We start from the raw sequence: 27,915 nt of genomic DNA on the forward strand, positions 1-27,915 counted from the left end.
AACATGGACTGCAATACAGTCAAGATAAAAATAAGCTGGGCATGTGATAGAAAAATTATTTTGTTATGAAATGGGCTAGCCACTGGAAAGAGTTTGGCAGAGACTGGGTGCATCCAGTGGTCATATAAAAACAACATAATCTTTTTTAAAAAAAAGATAATTTTGCTATGATAGGCCATATATGATAGGTATCAGAACGATTACCATGGAAAACTTTAAAAAAAAAAAAAAGATACAACATTTATCATGGAAAGTTATTCTGCTCTCTACTTTATCTGCTGAGATAATATAGAATCAGAATGGATTGGTTTGGAAGCAACCTTAAAGATTATCTAGCTCCAGCCACCCTGCCATAAGCAGGGACACCTTCTCCTAGACAAGGTTGCTCAAAGCTCTAGCCAACATGGCCTTGAACACTTCCAAGGATGGGGCATCCACAACTTCTCTGGGCAACCTGTCCCAGTGCTTCACCACCCTCATAGTGAAGATCTGAATATCTAATCTAAATGTATTCTCCTTCAGTTTAAAGCCATTACCTCTTGTCCTGTCACTGCCCTGTAAAATTTCCCTCCCCAGCTTTTCTGTAGGCCCCCTTTAGGTACTAGAATGCAGCTATAAGGTCTCCCCTAAGCCTTCTCTTCTCCAGGCTGAACAACCCCAACCCTCTCATCCCCTCTTCATAGGAGAGGTGCTCCAGCTTTTTGATCATACTTGTGGCCATCCTCTGGACTCTCTTTAATACTTCCATGCCCTTCTTATATTGAGGACACCAGAGTTGGAACTCAGTACTCCAGGTAGGGTCTCACAAGAGCAGAGCAGAGGGGAAGAATCACCTCTGTCAACTTGCTGGCCACACTTATTTTGATGCAGCCCAGAATAAGGTTGGCTTTTTGGGCTGTAAGAGCACATTGATGGCTCATGTTGCACTTCTTATCAACTAATATGCAAGTTCTTCTCCTCAGGGCTGCTCTCGATCCATTCCCCACCCAGTCTATGTTCGTGCTTAGGATCGACCCAGCCTAGGTGCAGGACCTTGTATTTGGCCTTGTTGAAATTCATGAGATTCTCAAAGGCCCACCTCTCAAGTCTGTCCACGACCCTCCAGATGTCATCCCTTTTCTCCAGCATATTGACTGCACCACACAGCTTGGTGTCATCAGCAAACTTGTTGAGGGTGTACACAATCCCACTGTCCATGGCACCAACAATGTTGTTAAATAGCACCTGTTCCCATGCCAACCCCTGAGGAGCTCCACTTGTCATTGGTCTACACCTGGACATTGAGTCATTGACTACAACTCTTTGAGTGTGACCACCTTACCCACTGAGTGGTCCATCCATCAGTTTCATGCCTCTTCAATTTAAAGACAAGGATGTTGTGTGGGACAGTGTTAAATGCTTTGCACAAGTCCAGGTAGATGATGTCAGTTGCTCTTCCCTTATCCACCAGTTCTGTAACCCCATTGTATAAGACCACCAAATGTAGAAAGACCATTCTAGTCCCATGACAAAAAGCAATAAATAATATTCCTCACAAAATATTTCCATTTCTGTTCTTGCTTGAATTTTACAGTACTTTAACATACTTTTGAGGCATATTTCAATATTTTGAAGAATTTTGATCAACTTGGTAGAAACTACATTTTAAAATTCTGTAGCTATTTCTCTGCTGTCAAAACTGCTAAATCACCACTTTGTTTACTTTCTTTTATAAATCTGAGAGAATCTCGGGGTCATCCTGAGGCAGCATGAGAGAATATAAAATACAATTCTTATAGCCTGGGGGTAGGAAAAATCCTTTCCCAAATCAACAGTATGTTAGGGGACTTCTGCTCCCTAAAGTAATGTTGCTGTTTATGCACTCCTGACTTGAAGTTCTTTTTTAATTCGGCCTTAGGAAGAGTGCATAAGCAGCAACATTACTTCAGTCAGCAGGAATTAATTATTGAAATCAATTATTGTTTCTTTCAGACTACTGCAGTCAATCCAAAATGAGATGGTGTAAAAAAAATAGTTGTCTTGTTTGCTGTGAAGGTAAAATCAAATAAATCGAAAAGAGCAGGTTCTGGCACAAGATTTTTGCTGCCTTCTACTTCCACAGATTTTTTTTTTTTTTTTTTTTTTCTTTTACTATGCTTTGTGCTGTGCTGGCAGGGAGAGATAGTCATATTGGCTGTAGGTAGAAAAAAGTCTTGCTTTGTCCAACTGCACTTTAAAATTGATTCTATTTTTATCACAGAAAACCTTATGAATCAAGGTTTGCTTCTGCCCAGTATGACTTCAGCACTCAAAGGCCTGGAATCTGGAATAAAACACCCCACACAACTCTAGTTGTGGTTGCATGCAAATGCAATGGGAATAAGGGAGACAGCTATACTACAGTGAAATGTCTCTCACATGATGCAGGATGCCCCAGGCCAGGTATTTGACATCTGATTTATACCAGCCCAGAATTTGTCCCTTTGTTGCTTGCTAAGGTCACTATTTTTCTTTCTTTGCTTTGATTAGAGGTATTTCTGTCTTATTTCTCTTTCCATGAAAATGCAGGGGGGGGGGGGAAAAGTGAAAGAAAATTCTTTTTCCAGCTGCATTTTCTAACATATTCATGGCCACTGGGAAGACTATAAAGCAGCCATGATTCTGAACTTTCCTCTCTAACGTCAGTTACACTACTATCGTTTTAGTTACCATCTTGCTTATTTTTTCGTTCCCTAGAGTAGAGAGCATGCCTGTCTAATATTATTTTAATATTATATTATGCTCGTTACAACAAACTATTTCTAAATACCTAACTTTTCTGGGAAAGGTGACACTACAACTACAGCCTGTTCCCAGAATGGGTATTTCCTGACACCTGAAAATTAACAGTCTGTGAGCAACACATGGTTTCTTCAAAGATATGTCATAGAGGGCAACAGCCAGAACTTCCTTCAGTGACCAAAATACTTCTATGAGCAATACTGGTTCAGGGTTTTTAGATCTCCCTAGAACTTGAACTTGTCACAAAGGACAAGGGGTAACAACACATACGCTGCCTCCTTATACAATTCAGGGGAAGCTCTGACCTCTTCTAACAGCTGTTCTTGCAACCTCAGGATGTTATGTGTTGATTTAAGTGCTTTATTAGACGTAGTGGTGGAATAAACCTATTATACTCACATACATGTTGACAACAATATGTATTTTACTAATTATTAACAAAAGCTGATATTGGGTTTCATATTATGGCCTAATGAGTTCAGAATTCTGAAATCTCAATTTAATGCTCTTTCTCTAGTGGTCTAATACATAAAATTTATATCTATTTCTGGAATTCTAGCTTTGTATGCATATAAATGGACTGATACACAGGCATTGGGGATCATGTCCTTTTATGGTTCAAGCTGGCATATCTCCACTGGAGCCAGCGGTTCTATCTAAAATAGCCAGAACAGAAGACTACAGTCCCCTGTATCTTACAGTGCAACTTTGACAGCTGTTATCACACATCTGCTTGTTTGATAGATTACTTAAAGCTAGCCTGAGCTAGCCACATCAATGCTCCCTGCTAAGCATGCAAACAGTGCCAACTTAAATAAACATATGTCACGTTCAGCAACTCTTGGCCTACAGCAGTTGATTTCCTACATGGAAACCAAAATTCTGTTTGCACCTTGCAAAACAGTCTGACTGCTGTTTGTTGATACCAGCTATACAACACAACATCTTAGAGTTGTGGCTCCTGAATCTGGGAAACCAGCTTCTACTTCATTTTTTGTGAGCTAGTGTCTGATTGAGAAAAATATTTCCTGCAAACTTGCAATATAGATAAAAATGTTTAATTGCAAAAGGAGAATTTATCTTCTTTAACTGATAGAAAAGCATATAGGTTTTCTGGCCACAAATTTTGTTAAATAACTTTGATTCCCAGATTGACAGTCTTTTGTTGCTTCCTGCAGTATGTGAAATATATTACTTGTAATAATATGAGAGTTGGAAAATATAAGATTGAATCCTACTGTGTGAAAAGCTTTCATGTTCATTTATTCTCAAACAGTCTTGTATACAACTTAAAACAAAGAGCTGCATACATGTCTTTTGCTTTATACATGTGATTTTCTGGTATATTCTCCTGGCACTGGTAAGGGGAAGATTTGGAGTCAGCCATATATACAAAGTACACAAGTTACTGAAAACTCGAAATTATTGTACATAGAATATTAGACAAAATATAGAATTTTTAACTGTCATTCACTACATGACATGCATATAGTCTTTTGAAAGTAGAAAAATATCATGAAACGGAAGCAATGACTCTGACTTCTCCTAAAGAAAGTTTATAAATGTCAGAAGATCTCCACTATATTTGAATTAACAACAGAGAAATCTGAACTACATGGATGAGAAAAAAAGGTAACCTAGAAAAACATTATTCACTTTTTATTCTTTTTCCTAGAAAATTTCTTCATGATCTTACTCTTTTTTCTTTTTTTTTTTTTTTTTTTTTTTTTTTTCCCCCACCCTGGTTTTTCCTACCTGTATTCTACTTGTTTTTCTTCCACCTGATTGACCAAAAGAGAGAAGGTAGACTAATATTCTTTAGAGGAGCCACTTTAGAAAGATTTCAATAAGTCTGGGTGAAAATCTAAATCATCATGATTTCCATTTCATTATGGTTTCATGAAACCTTAAATACAGTGCGTTATCAAATGTTCTCATACCCTATTTTGTTGTTCCTTACCCTTTTTTTTTTTTTAAAAAAAAAAAAAATGTTTATGGACTCTTAACAAAATCTCCTTTATTTTTTATAAACCATGAGAACTTGCCTTTATTCTTGCCTATGGCAGGGGTGTTGGAACCAGATGATCCTTAAGGTCCCTTCCTACCCAAATCATTCACTCTGTAAATAAAATGAAAGAAACAAAAATGATGCTTAGAAAGTTTCACCTGAGCATTCATTCCAATCTGGAATCCAACCCTAAATTTTACCTGAATGGAAAGGATTAAAATCCCTTTTTATCCTCTATCCCATCAATGCTATGATTCTAGTGTATTAATAGTCTTTGCCATTTGTGAAATCACTGATCTCTAAAATCAATTAGCATGCTCAGCTGCTTGCCATTAAAATCAATCATTACTACCCTTCTGACTGACGTCACATCCAACTGTAATTACTAAGTAAGCTGTCACATGATTTTCATTATGTGTTTTACCTTTCAGATGATACAATTATTCTCTATCACTGAATTCCTATCTTTTTTCTCTATCACAAGAATTTTCTTCATTATTCCTGATATTTCCCAATGGAATCAAGACATTTTTAGTGAGCAGAAGTGACTGTCAACTGTCCTGAGAAAAAAGAAGGAAGGCCCAGTGCAAGATAAATTGTCTGCAATCACTGATGTTTTAAAAGTCAATACCACAGAACAAAATATTATGTTATGAAGAAAGATTAGAGAAATACATCTGGATATTACTACACATTTTTTAAATGTTAACTGTAGAGACAGCTAATATCTTGGTGCTTCAGTTTTGAAAATATGCAGTTCAGTAATGCCTAGATATTACTTATTTATGTTGGGATTAAATTTGGAAAATCTCATAAATGCACTTTCACAAATGTCTAATTGCTGTGTATATGGGACAAATGAGACAAATTTTGCTGCATTTATTTCATGATAAATGCAGAGAAATTAAAATTATTTCAGAGGAATTGATTTTCAACTCTAATGCCCAGAGGAGCTCTTCATATGAGGAAGCAAAGAACAAAGATATTAAAATTAGCACATGTGGGACTTCATCCTCTCCCTTTGACACAGGGAAATGCAAATTATACGTGAGATAAAATAGACATATGAAAGCATACATTTCTTGAAGGCAGCAGAAAGAGATAGAGATATTACTCTTACTAGGGAACATGTAGTGGGTGTGATGATCAAGATGCCAAAGATATTCTGGCAAAACCTTGCAAAGAGAGAGCTCCCTGCTCAGTTTTCTTTACTTTTTGGGTTGAGTTGGCCTACTTTAGGATTTCTGACCAAGTGAGGCTTATGCAGGATTCCTGCCTTATTCCTGCTCTAGATACTCTTTTATCACCAGTATCCATTAAATGAGTTCTTCAGCTGGACTAAATGAGATATCGTTTTCCAAAATGATTCCACATCACTTTGAACATACTCGTACTAAAGCGGGATTTGCTGATGGTTTACTTTACTGATGTTATTAATTTGCTGATGTTTCTCAAGGACTTTATGTTCTGGGAGGAGAGTTCTATATGATTCTTGTAATTTTTAGTTTCAGTATTTAAATAAGATGTCAGAGATAATTAAAGATGTAGACTCCCCCAGTAGCAAAAATACGGTTAATCTATTATTTATTATCTCCAACTTAATGATATGGGAGGATCTCAAATAAATGAAGCAGAATGACACGTAATTGGATTTCATTTACTACTTCAGTACCACTTCAGGGTAGTATTTGGATCTCCTTTAACAACTCTTTGACTAGCTTTTCTACATCTACCTCTCCCCGAAAGCCAAAATACACGACTAGCTTTACAGACTGACTGTAAAATCTGTATACCTTGCTCACTGTATGCATCAGGCATATATACCTCTATGAATGTATATAATGTCACCTTTGTCATGAAATATCATTCAGAAAGATCTCTTCATAGCTCGCTTATAGCTCCAAACTAAAAGTAAATAACTTATCACACTGAACCATGATGAAAATCTTATGTCAACTGAATGTAAATATCTAGTTGGAATTGGACTACTGCAAATCTTATAGAAATTACAATGGGAATGTTTACTAAGGTCCCATGGGAATTTTTACAAACCTGTCTTTTTTGGTCTCATAAGAGGAAGTGAAATTTCTGATGGGCATAGAACCCTATTGTACTTTACTGGAGTATTGATACAACATAGACTCCATAAACAAAGGGTCATAAAAACATGAAAAAAAGTGTAGGTTGTCATGACTCTTAGGTCCTGAACTACCAAAAATTTGGATGAAAAGGAGGTAGAACCTTTTCTGTTACTTAACTGTAACATTTATATTCTTCTTGCTTGAGTTGTCATTTGAACTCTTCTAAAATTATTCTACCAATAATAGAAATTCGGCATGTACAGTCCAAAGTTTATATGTTACAAACATAGTTTTATAATGCTAAGTAGTAGATGATGGCATCTGGCTTTCATTGAAGTTCCTTGGAAATAGTTCCCTGAGGCCACAGAAATCATTTGGGAGATTTTAGCCTGTTTCTTCCACTGGATGTCCTCACAGAAGCTGCAGATATTTTTGAAAGCAGAAGTGTATTGCCAAGATATCCAACAAGGCTTTCCATTTTGCTTCAGATTGCTGTTGGAGTAGAATCTAATTTTGGCCAACTCTTTGTTTTGTCCTTTCCCTTTACTCTGATTTTCCCATGGGGATTTAATCTTATTCCAGCTAATTAAAATGAAATCAAACCTGAATCATCTTTATGAAATAGTACCTTGTTTTATTAATGTCTTCAAGTGGAGCTTCCTAGGTAATTCTATGGCCAATAGTAGTGCTTACATGCAAAGAGAGAGCTGTCTCTAGGGAAAGTTTAGGGATATAAGAGATATTCTATGGATGTGTTATTCTTCAGAGACTAAGGTACATGAAGAAATTCATTACTTGGGTTATGTGGTGGGTAATATTGATGACTCCATTTAAGTCAAACCACCTCATAGACTTTATAACAAATTCCATTGCAAATGTCATTTAAAAAATTATTTCCAATTGAGCCATTTTTTAAGCTAGGTTGCCAGTTGTCTAAAAGCTGGATTCAATACCGTAATACATTACACTATTTATTTCATCAACAGAGAGTATTCTGCATGAAAAATAGGTGTTTTTGCCCTTAGAGCAGCACATCTAGAATCATGAAAAGCCTCTCCACTTCTGAGTTTGCTTCTAAACTAAGTTAATATGGATTAAAAATACAGTATTTTAATTTGTGATTATTATTATAACCACTTAGCATCAAAGAATACATACATAAAATTGTACGGCTTTTTTTTTTTTTTTTTTTTTTTTTTTACATTTCCCATTTTCACACCTTTCATTTTGCTTTACCTTATTTAGTTTATTATCTACAATGCTTTGCTTTTCCAATCACAATAGGTATTTTGCTTTAATATGTTATTTAATTTTCTCTGGTCTTGATGAATGGTTTAAGCTTCTTACAGTTTCCATTTTGTTTTGTGGATTGTTGTTTTTTGATGTTTTATTATTATTAAACACTGTATTCTTCTTTGATTGCTTTGATTTACTCTCCATTTATAAATTTACTATCAATTAATTAATTTTGCTCTGAAAACTGCTTTAGAGGCATCACAACTCATATTAATGGTAGACTGCCCATTCTAATTAAAATTAATATATAGTTCTTAGTACAGTCATTCCTACCTCCACTAGAAATACTGGATTGGTAGGCATAATTTGATTGGTAAGATCCTGAAATAAGAAAGAACTTTGTGTTCTTCCATTTCCACAGCTAGTGGAACTCTTTTTTTTTTTTTTTTTTTTTTTTTTTCCAGCTTTACAGTCCAGGGTTACTAATAAATTTATAGCTCAGAGTACATTTCAAAGAAGAAAAAAAAAATGAACAGATTGAAAAAATAATTATGGAAAGGCTTGCTTCAGTGAAAGGAATCCTTGAATTCAGTGGTCATAGATCAGACCCTAACATCCATCAACTGTCATCCATATGATAACACAATCCCAAATTTTCTGAGGCTATTCAAGATACATGGATTATTTATTTATTTATTTATTTATTTATTTATTACCAGTGTAAGGAAGCCTTCTTTTGGGATGTGTTTTATTTTGTTTCTTGCATTCTATTCTAGCACACAGTCTCTGAAAAAATAGTGGTTTACTAACTTAAGAGGCCACTGAGACACTTTTTGGCTCGATGCATAAACTTAGTCATGGTATAATCTCTTTGTATCTTGAAGTTTCCTATTTGTACCCAATTTACAAGCTAAATAGTATATAACTAATGTTTGTTTGAATATTTTATTTGAGAATACTCACTGTGTTAGTAAATGACAATAACCAGATCTTCAGTCAGCACAGTTATCTAAAAAAAAATTTGTTAGGTCTTTAAGATATTTTGATAGACAATATGCAACAATACTAAAAATATAACTAATACAACTGTAGGGTAGTCAAAGGACTCAAAGATTAGGCAGAGTTAGTTACTAAATCCTTTCTAAAAATGAGTGTCTAGGCTGGTCTTAAAGCTACCCTGAACAGCTTTCTTCAGTGTGTTATTCATTACCTAGCACTAAAGCTTCTCAGTCACGTTACTTCACAGTTTTAAGACTATTAGTCCTTGTTTTGTCATTGTTCTAAAAAAGAGATGATTTTCTTACAAACTTCTTTTCTGATTGCAGTAATCAGAAGACACTGAAAAGATTGTAGAATTCCAACCAACTGTGCCATGTTTCTTTGAGTGTTTTCACTCATGACTAATTCTACTGACTTAAACATCCTCTAGATTTATGTCTGTGTAATTGAATGAAATCCCAGTTGAATTTTGTGATATTTTGTACATTCAGGTTTACCTACTTTCAATTGTATTGTGCTTTCTTGATTTCACATTGCTGGGCCCAGATTCTCAAAATTATTTTTGTACATCTTCTATTGATTCTAACTACAAATCTCAGCCAGTGGCCAGGAGCCAATGCTTACACAAAGAATATAAGCTCAGCCTTATACTGTGTGGTATCACCTCTCTGTTTCTGGCACTAAGCATTATCAAACCAGAGGCAGTATTCAGATCACTAAAATTTAGTAGGTATATTCAAAAAATATTCAAAATTGCCATGACTATACTAAGCACATTTTGCACAAATTTCCAAGTACTTGCTTTAAACATGCTGCTGTTAGTTTAATTGTTGCTCTGTATCTTTTCCATTGTAAAAAAAGTAAGGAATTGCCATTTTCCTCTTAATTTTTATGAACATCTATCATATTCTTCTGATACCTACTTTCCAAAGAAGATTCCTCATCTGTGTAGTTTCTCTCTACCTAAAAACATAACTCTCATCATGTTTGCTGCTCTTTTCTGCTCTTTTTTTTTTTTTTTTTAATTTATTATTATTATTATTGTAATGTATATTTCTTGATTTTGGAGACTTTAACTGCTCATGCTGTTCCAATGAGGTAGGTGTTTAACTACTCTGAGGTTTGGGGCTATAGCCTATACACACTTACTCAGTGTGTATAAAAAAAAAGCATCAGAGTCAGAGTTTAATGATTTGCAGCAGACTAAATTTATTAAGAGCTTGAAGACAAAGGAGGATCTCATTGAAATCAAGGGCTATCACTCTATGTCATGATAAATGCTATATTCAGTCAGTGCTTTTGTATGAATTAAGTCTAGCATGTTGACTTGCATGTTTAAAATCAAGTCCACAATAAGTGCTTTGTTGGACTGAGTCCCAGAAACCTGCCTCCTTGAAAGAGTCCACAGAGGTTCATCTGCAGAAGTTCACTGCTAGTGCAGACACTGCCTATACTTTGCACTGAAACTGCTTACTCTATCCTTGACCTAATGTGTTCTGTGTTCTAGTTTACTATTTGGAAACTTTCCAAAAATATGTTTTCACATATAATTCAGATATTATTTCCTTTAATGCCCTGCCACTAGCATCCCTTTTTATTAGAAATTCTAGCTAGTAAAAGCTGACATCTTACTTTTGCTCTTTCAAGTTCCAAACCATATTTTTCCTTTGTCATCTATTTAGTACTTTCAATAGGTATTAAAAAGTTTTTTATCTTTTGTTTTAATTTTTAACATTTAAATTGATCATCCTTCCCCAAAACAGCCTTTCCCCCACGTTTACTTATTTCTTTTCCTTTCTGCACTGTATATAATGCCCCTTTTGTTCTCATTGTCTCTTTGTGAACAGTACATTTTAAAATATGTGACACAAAGATTTTTTCAACCTAATCTTCAGGGTCAGAAATAGTGCAAAGAAGCCCCCTGCTCTTATGGGTTTTATAGCTCACCTGCATGACACAGTATAGGGTATCTCTCCCTACAGATCTTACTGATACATATTAGGAGAAAAACAGGGCTAACCTAAAGATCTTCTTTCCCATTACTTTGAAACTATACAAGGAATAATGCACCTGATAAATTTAAAGACTAATATAGTTTGCTCTTTCAATGAGATATAGTGAAGTAACAAATCAACTTTTTAGGGTTAGAAGCCTCTTGAGCTTTCTTTTTTAAATCAGACTATTGATTTTCTCCCTACATTCATTGTCTAAAACTTGATCACTGACACTTTTCACTTTCATACAATAGGACACACTGCAGCCTGAATAAAATATCTTGAAGAACACAGAACTTCAGATAAAAATAAAAATCTGCTAATATGTTTTTTCAGGGAAAATTCACTCCTTTAAAACTAGGGATGCTGCAAAATACAGTTGTCTGCATTGTAGTTTTCTGCCACATCCTCTAAATATATTCGTTAAGATGTTTAGTCACTTTGTGACTGCTGCGTAACTGCTACCAGACATACTCTGTTGAGGCCCAAGCTAGTAGTGATGAACAGAAGTATTAGGGAACGTTATATAAAAATCCTCATTTGTGCCATATTTCTCCCTAGGGAGTGCAAGAATTACGAAAGCCTTCTGTCCTCTGTAGAGCAACACAAAGTTTGCGTTAAAGGGAATTAAATGAAATATTTTAAAACCAAAGTATTTAATGACAAATACAATGTTTCTGAAGTTGAAATATATTGAGCAGCACACGTTTCTCTTTGCATTCTGTTTCTCGCTAGTTTGGCTGAGTTTTCTGTTTTGCCCTTGTTGGCTTAATTATATTTTTTCTGACCCAATATTTGGCTAAATTATCTTGGATACCATCATAGAAACAGCACTAATTCTTTTTTTTGATCTATAAAAATAGAGAAGGTAATAGTTCACAAGTGTTTTAAAACCAGTAATGTACAGCTGTGTTTTTGTTTGTTTGTTTGTTTGTTGACTGTCATTAATTTCCAAAAAAAATCAGGAAGAGCTTCTTTTAGCCTTTCTTTAAGATTAAAGATACACCTTAAAATAGTTAGAATCTGTTCCAACTTAATGAGAAAAGAAAAGAATAGTATACTTTTGTAAGATACTCTCAAGTTCTGTAACAGCTCTGGAAATTCCTAGTACTCCTAGAACAATATAGTATACTATGTCTTTTTTGCCAATTTCGTTGTGTTTCTTCATCTGCTTTACTTTGTGAAAAAGCAGTCATAAACAATGATATATTTAGAAGCAGAGGAGAGCACTAGGGAGAAGAAAGGGATCTATTCAGCCATGTGGAAGTCCAACACCAGCAGCTAATTTTCACTTGCAAAAATATGAACCTCCTCAGAAATAAATAAATAAATAAATAAATAAATAAATGTCCGAGGCAAACAGAAGGAGCTATTCTTGGACAATTTAAAAATATGTATGCAGTCAGAGGGAGTTCTAAGATATGAGTGGAAACGTGCTGTTCATCTGCTGCTGCAGTTAGGGTTAGACTGCTACAGTCACTTGGTCTGAAAGCCTAAGGCATTAGTTAAGCAACAAAATTACAGAAGTGGAACATTTGCTTTGGATGAATAACTGGCTGGGTTGAGCCAATGACCACTGATGCAGTAGAAAACAAACACACAGTCCCCTGAAACATCCCCTGGAAATTACTTAAACTATTGGTATTGCATTGTTCTAAGCTGAAAACAAAGGGAGAAATTATCCTCCTATTGTCAGTTCTTATTTATTTTGTAAAACCAGTTGATATGGATTAAGCTTTGCGATAGCTCTGAGGGTCAGAAACATTTTAGCAACATACGTGGTTAAGTGGCAGGTAGCTTTGTTTTTTGTGTTTGCTTTCAGGTAAACCCGATATCATCTAGGTAGATATCTACCCTTTCCTAACTACCAAAGAAGTACAGGAAGTTCATGTGAGAACTGGCAGTAAATCTTTGTGCCTTGTGATTTTTTGTTTGTTTTTGACTTAAAGTTGCAGATGATGTAATGCAGTTCTTTTAGGATCTTTCTTAGTTGCCTCTCTAGAGGTTAATGGAAAAGTTACCTCTGAACATGTTAGTCAGTATATAACACCAAACAGTACAGATTTAGAATGAAAATGACTTGAATAAATGTAATGAGTTAGGATAATTCAGATAATTACTTCTATGTTAAAACCACTGTAACCAAAAAGCTTAAACAGAGTAAAACTTTGGTAGAAAAAAAATATATATTTACAATTCTTTTGGTATATCAGTTGGACACCTTTATTATGAAGCAAGGGAGAATCAGTACATGGTAATGAGATTCTTAGAAGACAGAAAGTGCCAATTTACACAAGGAAAAGAAGGAGATGAAAGGGAGGTGTAGTCTATTGAAAAAAAAATTCACATGCATTAAAACAAAGAATACAGGGGGACTGTCAGCCCGCACTGATCAGCTTAGACAGATAGAAATTAATTATATTTTGTTTAAGAAGCTGTCTCTGCAGCCTTGGTCAATTTTAAAATGTGCATTAGAAGATTTTTCAAACTGGCTTTCCAATTACCTTGGATGGCAGGCAAAGTGCTTTGAAACAAAATTTGTTTTAAATTGGTAAATGCAACCAATTCTGACTGACAGTGTTTTCAAAATTCATAACATGGTATTACTGGTCAATGTAATTCTAATGGGAACACCAAAAGAAGCTTTACTTTCTTTCAAAGAGCAGGAAGACAAGGATATCAAGAAAAAACCGCAAAACATTATTATTTAAGGCAGGTAGAATGAAGAAGTAGAAAAGAGGAAAGGGCTAACAAAAGGAAAACAATTTTGCTTGCAACATTAAATATGAACCCTTCCAAACAATGATATGCTGTGCCTGGAAAATACACTTCTGACATTAGAAAATGTAGTGTCCTGAGGTTTTTTTTATTGGACATCATGGTATGTGTGACACCCAGGAAAGTGTAAATCATCTGCCAGAATTGCTAGGCAACAGACTCCTACCTTTGGGATGACTGTGCAGTGAATGATAGTATAATACTTTCCATCTCCTTTTCATTGGTTGACTGGGTTGTCTTTTTACATTGTAGGAAAGCTAAATGGGTGACTTTCTACAATGAAAGGTAGTGTTTCTGATTTAGTCATTTCTGTAATTTTGCAATGTTTGAATTAATATAATTCTCAGTAAGCATATTTTTTTTCTATTGAAATTTTCTATTTCTTTCTGTTTTATAAATGTTGTCAGAATACCAACACTGATTCCTTGACATTCATGGTGTTATCTTGGAATGGTGTTGAGAAACTCAGAAAAATTCAAGGAATCATCAACAGAAAGTTTTTCAACAAAGTTTTAAGAAAACTTACAAATAACAGAATAACAGACAGCCTATTTTTACATGACAGATTTTAATATATATATTTGTATTAAATACATATGGTGTGATTTGTTGCTAAGTTGTGTTGCTATCACTACCGCCTCTTCCTGAGCAAAAAGGGCAACAACATTTTGTAGGAGGAGGCTATCTATCATAATTATGACATTTTAGATTTATATTGCACAGTCTTAATCTACTGGAATAAACCACATTATAATTTCATTTTATCAGGTTATTTTTTCAGAAGCAAAAAATTGAAACATAGATCATATTACTGGACAGAGTGTGTGGATGTTGCACTCAATTCAAGTGTTGCCAATATGCTGTAACTTTTTCCACTTCAGTGTAAAATTTTCTGCTGACAGGAAGTATTTGCTATGGATCAGAATACGGAATTAAAATTTTCACTGCTGTTGTAGTTACCTGTTTAAGTTCTCAAATGCTTTCTTAGGCACAAAGATTCACCTCCCCAAAGAATCACCTCCCCAACTGGCATTTATCAAAAACAATTTTACTTCACTGTTCACAATTACTAAATAATTGAAGGCAAAAACACATTAAAAAAAAAAAGAAAGAAAAAAAAAAAGAAAAAGAAAAAAAGAAAAATAGGAAGTGCCTGAGAAAATAACTGCTTCAGAACCGACCTTTGCTATTGCTAAATAATACTTTTTGGTGATCCTTTGATAAATGTGATCAACAGCACCTTTAAAGAATGCTCACTCTTTGTCTTCCTGAACAAAAGCCATCCAGCATCTAGATTCTGTTCTTCTTAATTGGATTGTAAAGAAAATAGTGTCTATGTCTATGTTGATACTGCTAGTTTTCCTTTTAATCTTATAGATAGATAAATAATCAGTATTCATTCAAAGAGATGTTAACACGAGGAAAAAAAAAAAAAAAAGAAAAAACCTTCTCTAACTCCAGTATTCAGAAATTACAAGTCAGTTTCCAACCTTTTGAGAATCACAGGATTTTGTAAAAGCAATGTAATGGTTTTAGGTAAATGTGTAATATGCACATACACTTTTAAAATTATCAGAAGATTGAAGTTTTACGTACGGTATACAGTACTTATAAAACTAGAAATAAGTTTCTCCATTACCCCTGAGAGAATGACTTCACTAACTTTTTTTCTATTTTCTAGGGCAAGAAATAACTTTTGCCTACTCCTCGTCTCTTAAAAATGCATTTATTTTAATGAGCAATCCCTTGTTTTCTCTCATACACATTTTCACTTGTGTACTTTGTCTTATGTTTTGTTTGGCCTTGCCATCAGCTTCCTATACCTTTATTATGCTGCACTTTCTGACTATCCTTATATTGCCTTTCACACTGCAACTTTAATTAAGTCATCTCAATTCCCTAATCCTTTCATACCGTCTTTCATTCCTCCACTTTTTTTTTCCCCCTTACAGTTTACTCTTCACTTTCCAAGCTGTGAGTGACGATAATGGCTGATTGTTACCCACCTTCTATCCTGATGGAAGCAATACTAAGAAACTCGTAACATGTAACTCCAGAACTACAAGAAAATGCTGACTATTGGATAATTAATGTAGTAATACTGTTAGTATCATATTTAGAAAGACATTAATGAGCATTCTGTGAGCAAATTTGTAACGGAGTCTAATGTTGACAACAACCTCTTAAAGTGTCTTTTTGTTGTGCCAATCCTTATAGCAATGACTGTAGTTGTACTGCCAGCAGTAAATAATGTTGATGCAAATTATATACAGTCAAAAAAATGGAGTGACACACATCTAAGCTTTAAGTATCATCAAATCTAGATTTCTGTCTTGACCCAGTCTTGTTGAAGACAATCTATAGGTTATTCTACCACAAGATGAAAAAATCCCTTTCATTTTATTGTTTTTGTAACTTTTTATATGATGGTAACAAGTATCAAGTTGAAAACCGTGAGAATTGCTCAACCTCCATTTTTTTCCCCAGTGCTTGAAGAATTACCTTAAATTACTAACGTAAAAAAATAACAAGTTCTGTCTTCCCTGAGCAGCTAGCAAATATTTTAGTTGGAGGTGTCAAATTTCACAAAGGCAATATCATGTGTTTAGAAAACTAGATGTAGTTTATAATGTGTGTCATGACCATAATCATGGTTATCTTGTGATTTCAAAATCAGCAGATTAAGATGCCACCAAATATATTGAGGGAAATAAATAAATTAAGAGGGAGACCTTACATACTTAGACACAATTGTGGTTCAGTTGCTGTTTTTTGGTTTTCTGCTTTTTATTTTATTTTTTTTTTTTAATCTAGCAAATGAAATTTTAAAAATGTATCACAGAGAATTGAAGTATAATAAATATTGATTTTGGGGCAACCTCTTTAGAATTTTCTAAATGTACGTAAAAAATACATAGCTACAGAATTCTGTATTTTGTACAAAATAGAATGTAGCATTTCTAATGTGCCACTAGATAAATCTGAAGTTCCATTAACAGAGCAGTTCACAACACTAACAATAAGTTCAGAGTACAGTAAATAAGGCACTTTGTGACAAGAAAACCAGGCTTAGGTTTTCATCTTTCCATTTTTAGACAGTCACTTCTTATTTACCAGCAAATTAAGATGAATTTGATCTAGGGATTAATAAACAGGATCAAATTCTTATGACTTTACCAAAAGAACATCAGCATATTCCTCTAAACTAGCCTGTTTCATTATGCTTTGCAAGCACAGGATGTGTCATTATTCTGATAAAAACTGAAATTAGCATTTCCTTTTGTCCTGTTTTCAGTTCAGCTATTAAAACTTGCTATTAGTGAAAGACAGCATAGCCTAATTAGTAAAACACTGTATAAAGAGAAAGGAGACGTGTTTCCTGCTCTAGACTGACCACTAACCAGGATCTTGGTCATTTATTTCATTTGTCTTATCATCTTCAGCTATGCAAGATGGGGAAGTGCATATTTGTACTGCTTTATAGCACAAGTCTCAGAGTTCATTAGAAATTCTATCTACCATATTAGAAACAACTATATAGTCCTATAGCTCATATAATTAGATAACACACAACAACTTGCAGGCCTATTTAGGAAGAAAAAAATCAGATATCTGAGTCAGGTATCTCTACTACAGTTCTTTCATATACGTCTCCAAAGTTTGCTTGAAAGCTCTAAGAAAAAACAATAGCTTTTTTTCCTTGTAGTTCCTAAAAGAGAGAACCACAGCTTCATTTCTGCTCTCTCATACCTACCTTTTGGGCTTTCTAGGGCTTTTGATTTATTTATTTATTTATTTATCTATTTATTTATTTATTTTCCCTTAGGCAGGTAAAAGCTGCAATTAATCACTTCCCCAGTTCCTGCAGTTACAGTTGGTCCAGAATGAAATGTATTAGCTGGTACAGCTCAAATGCTGACTCCTCAGAGATTCAGAGTGGCTTCTATTGTCTCCATATCCTACTTTCTAAGCAAACTTTGTTGCTTTTTATTTCTTTTTTTTTTTTTTTCAATTATTTTTATATGGATGATAGACATATAAACCTAGTTTCGGCTCCATTGAGGTCTGTGATAGCATTTAGATCAAAGATGTGCTTGGTGGCCACCATTAAAACCATCTCCCACAACTATAACTATTTTTCTTCTCCATGTTACTAAGATACATAGGGCATTTTACTAAGATATGAAGTCCCAGCACACTGTTATGATCGGAAAGGCTCATGTAACCTAGGATGGTGTAAACAAGGAAATGGTGAACAGAAGTAGCAACACATTACCCTGTGTTTTGACACTTTTCCAGTGGCTACTGAAAACAGAACCCACTCCTGAAGCCCAGAATCTAATACTGGAAGAACCACAAAAGAGCTTAAGTGATTTTTGAAAGTACCTTACAACTTAAGATTCACTGAAGTCAATCTAATTACCTTTTCAAAGTAAACGGTTAATGTGTGACTTAATGACCATTCCCTATCTATAAAATAAAAATAAAATAAATAAAATCTACACAGGAAGTAGAAATTTCCTATGAGCTCATATGAAGATGGCAAACAAGTATAAAAATAGTTAACATCAAATCTCAACTTTAATTCCAGTTTACAATAAATCTTGTCTAACCAGAATAATTACCCATAGGAATTGTTTGTCAAGTGCACAAGCAGAGTCCTCATCACTGTAAATTTTTCAGCCATGGTAGGGTCTTTTCTTTATATTTTATCTTAATTTATGCAGTAATTAATTCAGGAAGATTCTAAGTCCCATATTATGCAGGAGGACAAATCAGATGATCTTAATATCTCTCTCTGCCTTTCAGAATACATTACCTAATTAACAGTTACTCTGAAGCTGTAAAGAGTCTAAACACTTGTTTCCCTTAACAGCGGTTATACTAATTTCCCTTTTGAGTGCACATTCGGCTTTTCAAGTTGTTTTCATAACAAGCATAGATCTCTAAAACACACAAGTGTTAATCTGTCCTTACTCTAGAAAAGTAATAGACTGAAATTGTGCAAGACAGACTGAGATGTGCAAGGGATTACTTGCTTCTTTTACAGTACACATAAAGAGAGCAGCTTTTTTTTTTTTTTTTTTTTTTTTTTTTTGAGACGGTAGCACCAGTGAAATGAGCTTTTCTCTTGCTTATTTGCATCAAAGTGTAGCCCTTCCCTAACTAAGCACTGGTAAATACTTATCCAAAACATGACCCTACCATTTCCACTATAGCTAGGTAGGACATGAACACAAATTCTGATGGTTTGGTCCTGGCTATCAGCCAGGCACACGCAGATCTGCTTCCTCACTGTCCCCACGCCCCTACTCTCAATGGGATAGGAGTAGGGAGAGAAAATAGGAGTAGCAGGAGTGAAAAAACTTGTGGATCAAAATAAAGACAGAGAAGTCACTGACCAAGTACTGTTATTACAGATGGACTTTACTGGGAGAATTTAACTTAATTCATGTACTGTGAAACAACAACAACACCTCCCCACACACAGAATTAGGGAAAACAGCTTTCAACCCCATTTCCCAGGCTCAAATTCACTGCACTCCAGACAAGTCTCTTCCCCCCTTGCTGTTCCCACAGGTTACAGGACTTGTCCTTTCAGTGAGGCAACAAGTGATGCAGGGTGTCAGGGTCAGGATGTACTGTTTCCCTCTGCTTTATTGCTCACTCTTGTCCTGTGCTCCAGTGTGGGTCCTGCATAAACTCCAGTCCATAGGCTGGTTGTGTGCCACTCTCCGACAAGGAGACTCTTCTACTCCTCTGACCTGGGTATTCCCTCTGTTGCCCGCTCTTTCTCCGTTCACATATCTCCATATTTCTTTCTCTGTTTCACTCCTTCTTTCTCTGTCACTCTCATTCCTTTAACTCTCTTATTCCTTTTCTCTCTTCATTTCCCTCTGTGTTCCTTCATTCTCTCCATATTGCCTCCCCCTTGGTGTTTTTGCCCTTCTTAACTATATGTTGTCACAGAGGCACCACAAATTCCTCTCATGGGCTCAGCTATGTCCTGTTCCTGCGCCTGGTGAAACTGGCTGTGACAAGCACAATGGAGACCCCTCCCACAGAGGCCACCCCTACAACAATAACCCGTAGCCCCTACCAAAACCTTGCCCTGTAAACCCAGAGCATGTTAACAAAAAAGGAGGAATTAAAAAGTAAGATAAAAAAGATTTGGAATTCTTAGGTTGCAAAGCCAAAAGGTCTCAGAAGAAAACCTAAGAAGAAGGGGAAGAAAACAACTTAAGACATTTGTTATAACAGAGAAAGAAAAAGGAAAAGCAAAAGGAAAATGAAAAAAAAAAAAAAAAAAAAAAAAAAAAAAAAAGCAACTGTGAAGGTCCACATAAAGTTTGAATAGAAAATATTATGTAACGCATTTCCAGTTCAGAAGTAATTAGTTGTATTCTAAAACTTTGGCAATCTTACAAGCAGCTATACTACTTACTCTATTTGATGCATTACTGATTTATTTCTTTATAATTAAAGTTCTGATAATGAAATTTCTATTTCAAGCACCCAGAAATGGAAACATTGAACAAAAACTCTCTACAAGTAACTCTGCAAGTTTACATTTTTACTTGGTTTAATTTCTTAAAAAGCAATAATTTGCCACTGTATTCAATATACAGGAAATGTGAATTACTAGTTGTAAGCATACTCCTGCATATCTAATTCCAATGACAAGAATTCCAGTCACACTATTAAAATCTTAAAAAACAAACAGAAACAAACATATATATAAATATATATTACAATTAACACATTAACACTTTTCAAATTATCTCAATTCCAGGAGTCAGCATAACTCAACAAAGCCATTTTTTTTTCCATAACATTAATTAAAGTACATTTAAGTCAACTCTATTTTATATAAAATTTATAGTAAGTAGAAATTTCCTTTACATTGAGCAGAAACATCTTGGCCTGATTTCTTCTTATTAATACAGGTGTATATGAAATTACCGGTATTTGTAAGCAACCACTGCGTTTTCTAATGGACATTTTGAGCCCATATTGATTTGAGTAAATTTGTTTCTGCTGAGGTCTATAATGATAAATGACTCATGTTCTGCATGATGTGGTTCAGTACTTTGAATTAAATGATCGTAATTATCTGTAGTTATTTTGTAAAGACAGCTGTTACTGCAACTGACAGAATGGCCCTGTAACACTTTTCCCTTTAAATTTCTTAAATTATCTTACATTCTTTGAAAATGGAGAAAAACGGCATTAAAAGTACAGAATTTTCCCATGTGATTATGCAGCTTCCCCTCCATCTTGCTATTCTAATATATTCCTTTATCTGATTGTATCCTATGAAATTATTCTATTAGACTTTGTAGTATGCACAAATGTTTACTAGTTGCATGGGATTTGTTATCAATTGTGACCTTTGTCAAGATGTTATGTCTCATAGTGAATGTTCACATTACTTTGAAAGAAGTCTATATAGAAAGACTGTATAAGATCAAACTCAAATTGACAAAAAAGTACTTTTTTTTAACAATGATTTTGCAGTAAACCTAGTTCAAGCATTAGTGTTGTGATGCTCCAGGATTTTACAGTTGCATCTGGTTCAGTTTCTTACCACCAATTAAAATATGAATAAGAGACAATGAAAGATAGACAATAAAGAATAATAAAGATGTTTCTGAACTTCTGACTATGCAACATTGTAAAGGGATGAATACTGTCAGATCTGTAAAATCAGATTCTTTTTTTGCTTGTGAGGTCATTGTGTTTTTAAGAAAAGAACAAACTATTTGTTCAGTGGCAATCAGTCAGAAGAGTAATGTTTTGCATTCATGTTTTCATAGTGAACATAGTGAGTACTCTAAGAGACTTAGGCAGATTCAAGAAGAAATATTTCCATTTCTATATTCTATTTCTGGCAATGAGCTGACAGTAATGACACTTAGCAACTTTTTCTTTTTTTTTTTTTTTTTTTTTTTTTTTAATCCAGACTTCACTTACAACATCCAAAATTGTTGCAACATCAGAAATTAAAGGATAACTACAAGTATTTATAGCCATCTCATGCAATTTCAAAATAATTTTCTAATAGCCTTGAGAAGACATTCAGATGGAAATTTGGTCTAGTCAAAAGGGTGTATATTAATTAATTTACAAAAAATAAAAAATAAAAAAAAATACTTGAAACAATAGTATAAAGGGAATATTTTTATGGTTTAAAACCTATATTAATTCTTTATGGTGTACAAAGTGGGATTCCCAGGTAATTATTTCCTCTATAAAGTCTTTTCCATTTTTACCTCCAGGACCAAAGGAATGTAGTATTTCCCAGCTGAGACAGAACAAAGAAAGCATTTGAGGCTCCTATAGAAATAATGACAAAACCTCCACTGACTTCGATGATCCTAGTTTTTATCCAGCTGTCTGAAATTATAAAAAATACTTTTTTAACGCGTGGATTTGAAAATGATTAAAAATGTTACTTGAAAATCATATAATATGTATATTTTTGCATGCAATGGCTTGTTCATTTACTCAATGTTATTTTGGATGTCTGATCCAAAGAACATCACAGCCGATGGGATATTTTTCAACAAGTTTCAAAGTCATTCCAGAAGACAAATTCTAGGAAACCATCACAAATAGAAAACATTGTGAAAATGGTTTCATATTTTTTATTTATAAATATAGAATATATATATACAGAAACACTATTTTTTTCCAACAGCCCTACACAGCTGTTGTTTTAATGTAGAGCATTGATTTTAAATAAGTATTAAATTAACCCAGCCCTCATGAGTGTTCAGTTTTGTATCCATGATACAAATTTTCTCAGAGAAGATCAGAAAGCATACAGAGTTGAGACTGTAGTATTTTTGAACTTTATTCTCAATGTTAAACAACAGTTTGATCATCAGAATGCAGCAACTGTTTGATGTAATTTTTCTTTTTGGAAAGGCAAGTTCTGGCTACATAATCCTTGAGTGTGATAACAGGATTTTCTTGCTGAAGGACAGGGAGTGAGAAAAGGTTGCAGTGTACAACTAAAGTCTGCATGTTATGATTTTTCTAAATAGATATAAATCATGCACTGAAGTGTCATAGAATGAGTAACGCACATGCTTTTCATATCCAGTCAAAGTTGAAGAGAATGAAATATGTTTGCTAGTATCAACTCGCCCCAGTAGACAGTAATCCACATCACAAGAAACACTTAATTGAGTCCATTTGGCAGTCTCTGCTCAGCAGGGGCCTTGTAATGAAATAACATGTAATAACATACCTCTCATCCCTAGAGAGAGTGTCCCTGCAGGTCAAGGTTGGGGTCATTGCAAGGGCAAGGTCAGGTAGCTTATGTTGTAGCTGCTATTGCCACATCAAATTACAATTTTTATTCTTTTTTTTTTTTTTTTTTTTTTAATGGAGAAAATTCATTTTATGGACTGTTTTCTAGCCTTTCATTCTCTCAAACACTTGTTTGTCCTGCCTTCCTGCAAGACCCCTGTAATATTAGAGTAGGACATTGCCACTGAAAATTAAATATGCTATGAAAATGGATTAATGTTGCATATTTTTTATTTATTAAACGAATCCTAATGGAATCTCTGATTTTTTTTTTATTTTTTATAAATTACCACACTATGTTTGTTTTTTTTTTCCTGCCAGCAAAGAGAATTGTTATAATGAAGTTACCAGAATGTCTAGAAGATACTAAATGCTGAACACCTTATGGAGTTGGACACTGTGTTTCAAAAGATACAAAGAAAACCCAGTGAAAGCAAATGAACTTTACATTTCCACTCCATAATACTATTGTATATTAATAAAATATTCTTAGAAAATCGGATGATTAGTAAGAAAATCAGAAGAGATATTCTTCATTTGTAGATTTTTTAAAGAAAGAGAAACTTAATCTGATTTGTTTTTTGAGGATGTATGGTCAGACGGATTTTATATTTTAAAAGTCAGAATTAAGTACTTAGAATAAGAAAAAGAAAATAGCATTAATAAACTGCTTAGCTTGATTTACACTACATCATTTTTCCAGAGAGAAAGTGAGTCCAACAGAATGCTTTAAGATCCATAATTCTGAATGTCACCAGGGAACATCATGAATACAGATTCATTTAATTTCCATATATTTTGAAAGTTTTTTGTTTGCTTGTTTCAAGACCGTTTTGTCAGAAAAACTTCAAATACTGGTCTATATTTCTAATATACCCCAGGTCCAATTTCACTAAATCTAATTAGGATTCACAGTTCCTGGTGAGCTCTCCTTTTAGTTTCTGGTTTCCTCAAGCATCTGATGTCACACTCACTGCTTTTTTATTGCAAAAAATCAACAATTTATCAGCAATCAACAGGTTGAAGAAAGAGTGTATCATTATCTCTTATCAACAATAATGAAAAAGAGTTTATGATAAAGAGCTTCATTCATGATCTCTTCCTGAGCTACTTAAAAAGGTTATATCTTAATCTTCTTGACTTGTGGGTTAGGGAAGCCTAACTGTTGGCTTAGCAGTTTTGTCATTAGGTAGTGAAAGAATTGAAGATTTGATCCCTGCTCCTGTATTTGTTTTTGTTTCTTTGTATTATCCAATAATGTTATAATGTAAAACCTGTAATCATTTCCAGGAACTTTGATTTAGAAACCTAGTTCTTCCAGCTTAATCTCTTCCAGCTTAATCAGTAGGTGTTACCAATATAAAAATATTAACACACAGTCATACCTTCAGGAAAAAAAATGTGCAGATTGCATTATGGAAATAGAGAAATACTTAAAATTCCCTACTATCCATTTTGAAATAGTTGAAATGGTTTCTCTTTTCACTTATATAACAGGAATAATCACCTAAGCTATGTGGACTAGATTTTCCCATACAGTCTTTACCTTCTCCATACAATACAGACAGAAAGGTAACTTAATTAAGACCATCTTCAGCTTTTCAGAAACTTCTTTCTTTGTCTCTTCATTACTTTTGCAGAGAGCATTGGCAGTTATGTCAGGTGGTCTGGATTGCCTACCTCTCTGAAAATGGACATCTAAATTACCAGTGAAGAAATGCCTAAAGTAGGCACTTACAGTCTGCAGACTCTACTTACTTTCCAGGCATAATATTCTGTTCTAACAGATTTCCCAGAATTAATTACTTCTTTTTAACACGTAACAGGGAACTGATTTTTTTTAACCTCTAAACCAACTCAGACAGTGCAGCCAGAAGCCTTGAATACTTTGTCAGATTGTCTTGTTTGTTTGCAAAGCATGATACGCAAGCATCTGTGCTCTGCTTCTCTGTCAGCAAAGATTTCAGAAAGACTGTATTTTATGGTATATACAAAGAGCAGTATATTTGTACGGTGGCTGACTGGGTGTGACAAGATTTTGGTAACAGTGATAGTTCACTCAAGGAGACCAGCAACAGCTTAAGCAAACTAGTTTTAAAAGGGAAAAAAAAAGGAAGGAAAAAAAAAAAAAAAAGTGACAGGTATTTTCAGGAAGTAACAAATCTTGGTGTGAACAAACAGATCCACATCAAAATCCACAAAAAAAATGATTTTGATTTGATCAAAATGAAAACCTTGCAAGGAACTTTCCCTTTTTTGGGGGGGGGACATTGTCATGTTGTAAATGGTTCAACTCATGTTGTGCATGGTTTAGAAGAGAAGACTTTTTGAAAAAGCAGAGCTCTGTAGAGAGCAAATGAATTTAAGTTATATTTTAGTGTCATTACTAAACAGAAATGAAAAAGAGTCCAAATGTGTACTGGACATTGGATAAGGCATATGGACTATATTGTTTTTCTGGTGCTATAACCATTCATGAAAAATGCAAGGGGAGACATTACTCTTCTAATCAATCAAAAGAAAATCAATCTCTCTTTTCAAACAAACAAACAAACAAACAAAAATCTTACTGACATTTTGAAAATAGTTCTTTGTTCATCATTTAGGTTGCAGAACTGTATCGATTCAAGTGGCCAACAAAGTTAGAGTTAATAGGATAGAATGACACAGTTCTTGTCAGTTCCCTCCATCTAAGTAAAAATGTGTAACTATAGCCCAATTCTACCTAAGGATATAACTCTGGTTACATCTCAATTTATAGAAATAATTAGATCAAATTAGATCATGGAAAGTTTAATTAACCAGGCATAGTTTTGAATTAAAGTCCATTTTCTGTGGAAATTGGAAAAGGCCTAAGTAATTCAGGCCTCATTATACTGTGATTTAGCATCAAGCATCATGGGGACTATAAGTCATAAAATACAAAAAAAAGCAAAGTGAACATCCACACTCCCAGATTTTAGGCTGTATTAGGATGTCCTGTAGCTTTTCTAGAAAAAAATAAACAGCTATTGGAAGCTCAAGGGAGTGTACCAAGCCAGCTTTCAATAGGGCAAAAGTTCACTCATCCCATTAACTAGACTCCATATTTCATGTCATGGTTCTCTATCATACCTGCACCATAAAACATGTTTAACATAATTCTTAATTTTTTAATATATTTTTGAAACATGCACAAAATTTACATGAAAAGGACAATTATGAAATATGTCAACCAGTGCAACACTGCCTAATTAAAATTAGTTCTATTAGCATTCATTATGATAAATTAATTTGTGTTAATGGGGGTGTGATCTCATAATTTGATCAGAATTTGGAACCAATTAATTTCCACCTAATATAAAGAGTTATTTATTATACAAAGGGATTCCTTTTCTTCTGAAGTTGTTCTTGAACATAACTACCACCCTGTGTGTTACAGAGTTTGTAAACAAAATAATCATCTGTAATATGCGGTATGATCCAGCAAGACCTAAGATGTGTATAAACACATCTCAATACTCAGTAAAGCTCTGGGCCTCCTCACTGTCCCTTTGAGTATTTTCACAGGGCAGTAATCCAACATGATCAAAATAGGTAAAATGAATGATTCTGTTTATCTTGTCCAAAATCCTTTTTGTCCAACCATAATATTTTAATATGATATATGCATGTTTCTAAAGTCTAGCTATGGTGCTTCCACTGAAAATTTTTCATTGATATAAATCGGTCTAGTAGCACTGATTTTAACGGAAACTTATATACTAGAGTTATTAAGGATCAGGTTCTATAATGTGTTTATGAAAATATGTTGAGATATGTATTGTGGGATAGACTTTACCACTCTGGCTTGTGTTCAGCTATGCTCTATGAATTAAATAGTTTCCCTGAAATCAATAGGACCTATTACAGATGAAGGCACAGCGCACTATGTGTACAGGTCTGGCTACTAGGAAAGTAATGCCGAGATTGCTTTCCTTTTAATGACCGGGAAACTCTTTAAAACATCCATCCATGCTTCTGGGGGAAGTGAGTAATGTCCACTAAAGTTACAAGATTTATGAGGGATGTCCAATTCAATTTCATTAAGAAAATACTTTAAAAATTGGTTCCCTGCCCTTAAGATGAAAACCATATGCAAGGAAAAGTGACTTTGTCAATTGATACTGCCACTGAGAAACAACAATGTTTACATAGAAAAAGTTATTTATTTTTTATTCATCATATTTTTAGAAATAATTAACAGAGTTTTCCATGCAAAAGATTGTTGTAAGGGAGTTTATTCAGTATTTCATAGTAGAAACAGCTTTCTTGACCATTCAGACATATAAGTGATTGTAGATAGGTGTGCTAGAAATGCTCCAACTCAAATCCCTTAGTAGCCTTAGATCATCTCTAGAAAGAGATGCCAGCTCCTTTCCCAGAAAATAAATAAATAAATAAATCTTAACTCTTAGCTAAGACCTTCGAGATCACATGCTAAAGACTCTGCAAAGCTATTTTGCATAACTGTTGGGTTGACCATAATAAGACATCATTCTTATAGCTTCTGATGAGTGAGGTGTGAAAAATCCTTTCAAAACATCTGATTGTTTTAGGGTGAATTTAAAGCTGTTTGGTCACAACTGTATCCTAAATTGAATAATCTGATCTGCAGTCAATTGCAGATGCACATGTACATGTGAGTTCAAACTGTGACTCTCTATTTATAAGGGTGTTGAAGTTTCAATGTACAATTCAGGGTGCACATTCTGACAACTGT

General features: G+C 34.2%; 1 long non-coding RNA gene across 1 annotated transcript; it reads right to left on the minus strand.

Annotated features, from left to right (window-relative positions):
- Positions 1-784: 784 nt before the first annotated feature.
- Positions 785-27,697, minus strand: LOC118168614. The gene is made up of 4 exons (XR_004751680.1): positions 27,687-27,697; positions 24,143-24,150; positions 1,015-1,019; positions 785-937 (listed from the first exon to the last, which is right to left on the minus strand). It is a non-coding gene; the product is annotated as an uncharacterized LOC118168614 (long non-coding RNA).
- Between the last annotated feature and the right edge of the window lie 218 nt (positions 27,698-27,915).

The sequence above is a fragment of the Oxyura jamaicensis genome, chromosome 5 (assembly GCF_011077185.1).
Source record: "Oxyura jamaicensis isolate SHBP4307 breed ruddy duck chromosome 5, BPBGC_Ojam_1.0, whole genome shotgun sequence".
NCBI classification, from domain to species: Eukaryota; Metazoa; Chordata; class Aves; order Anseriformes; family Anatidae; genus Oxyura; species Oxyura jamaicensis.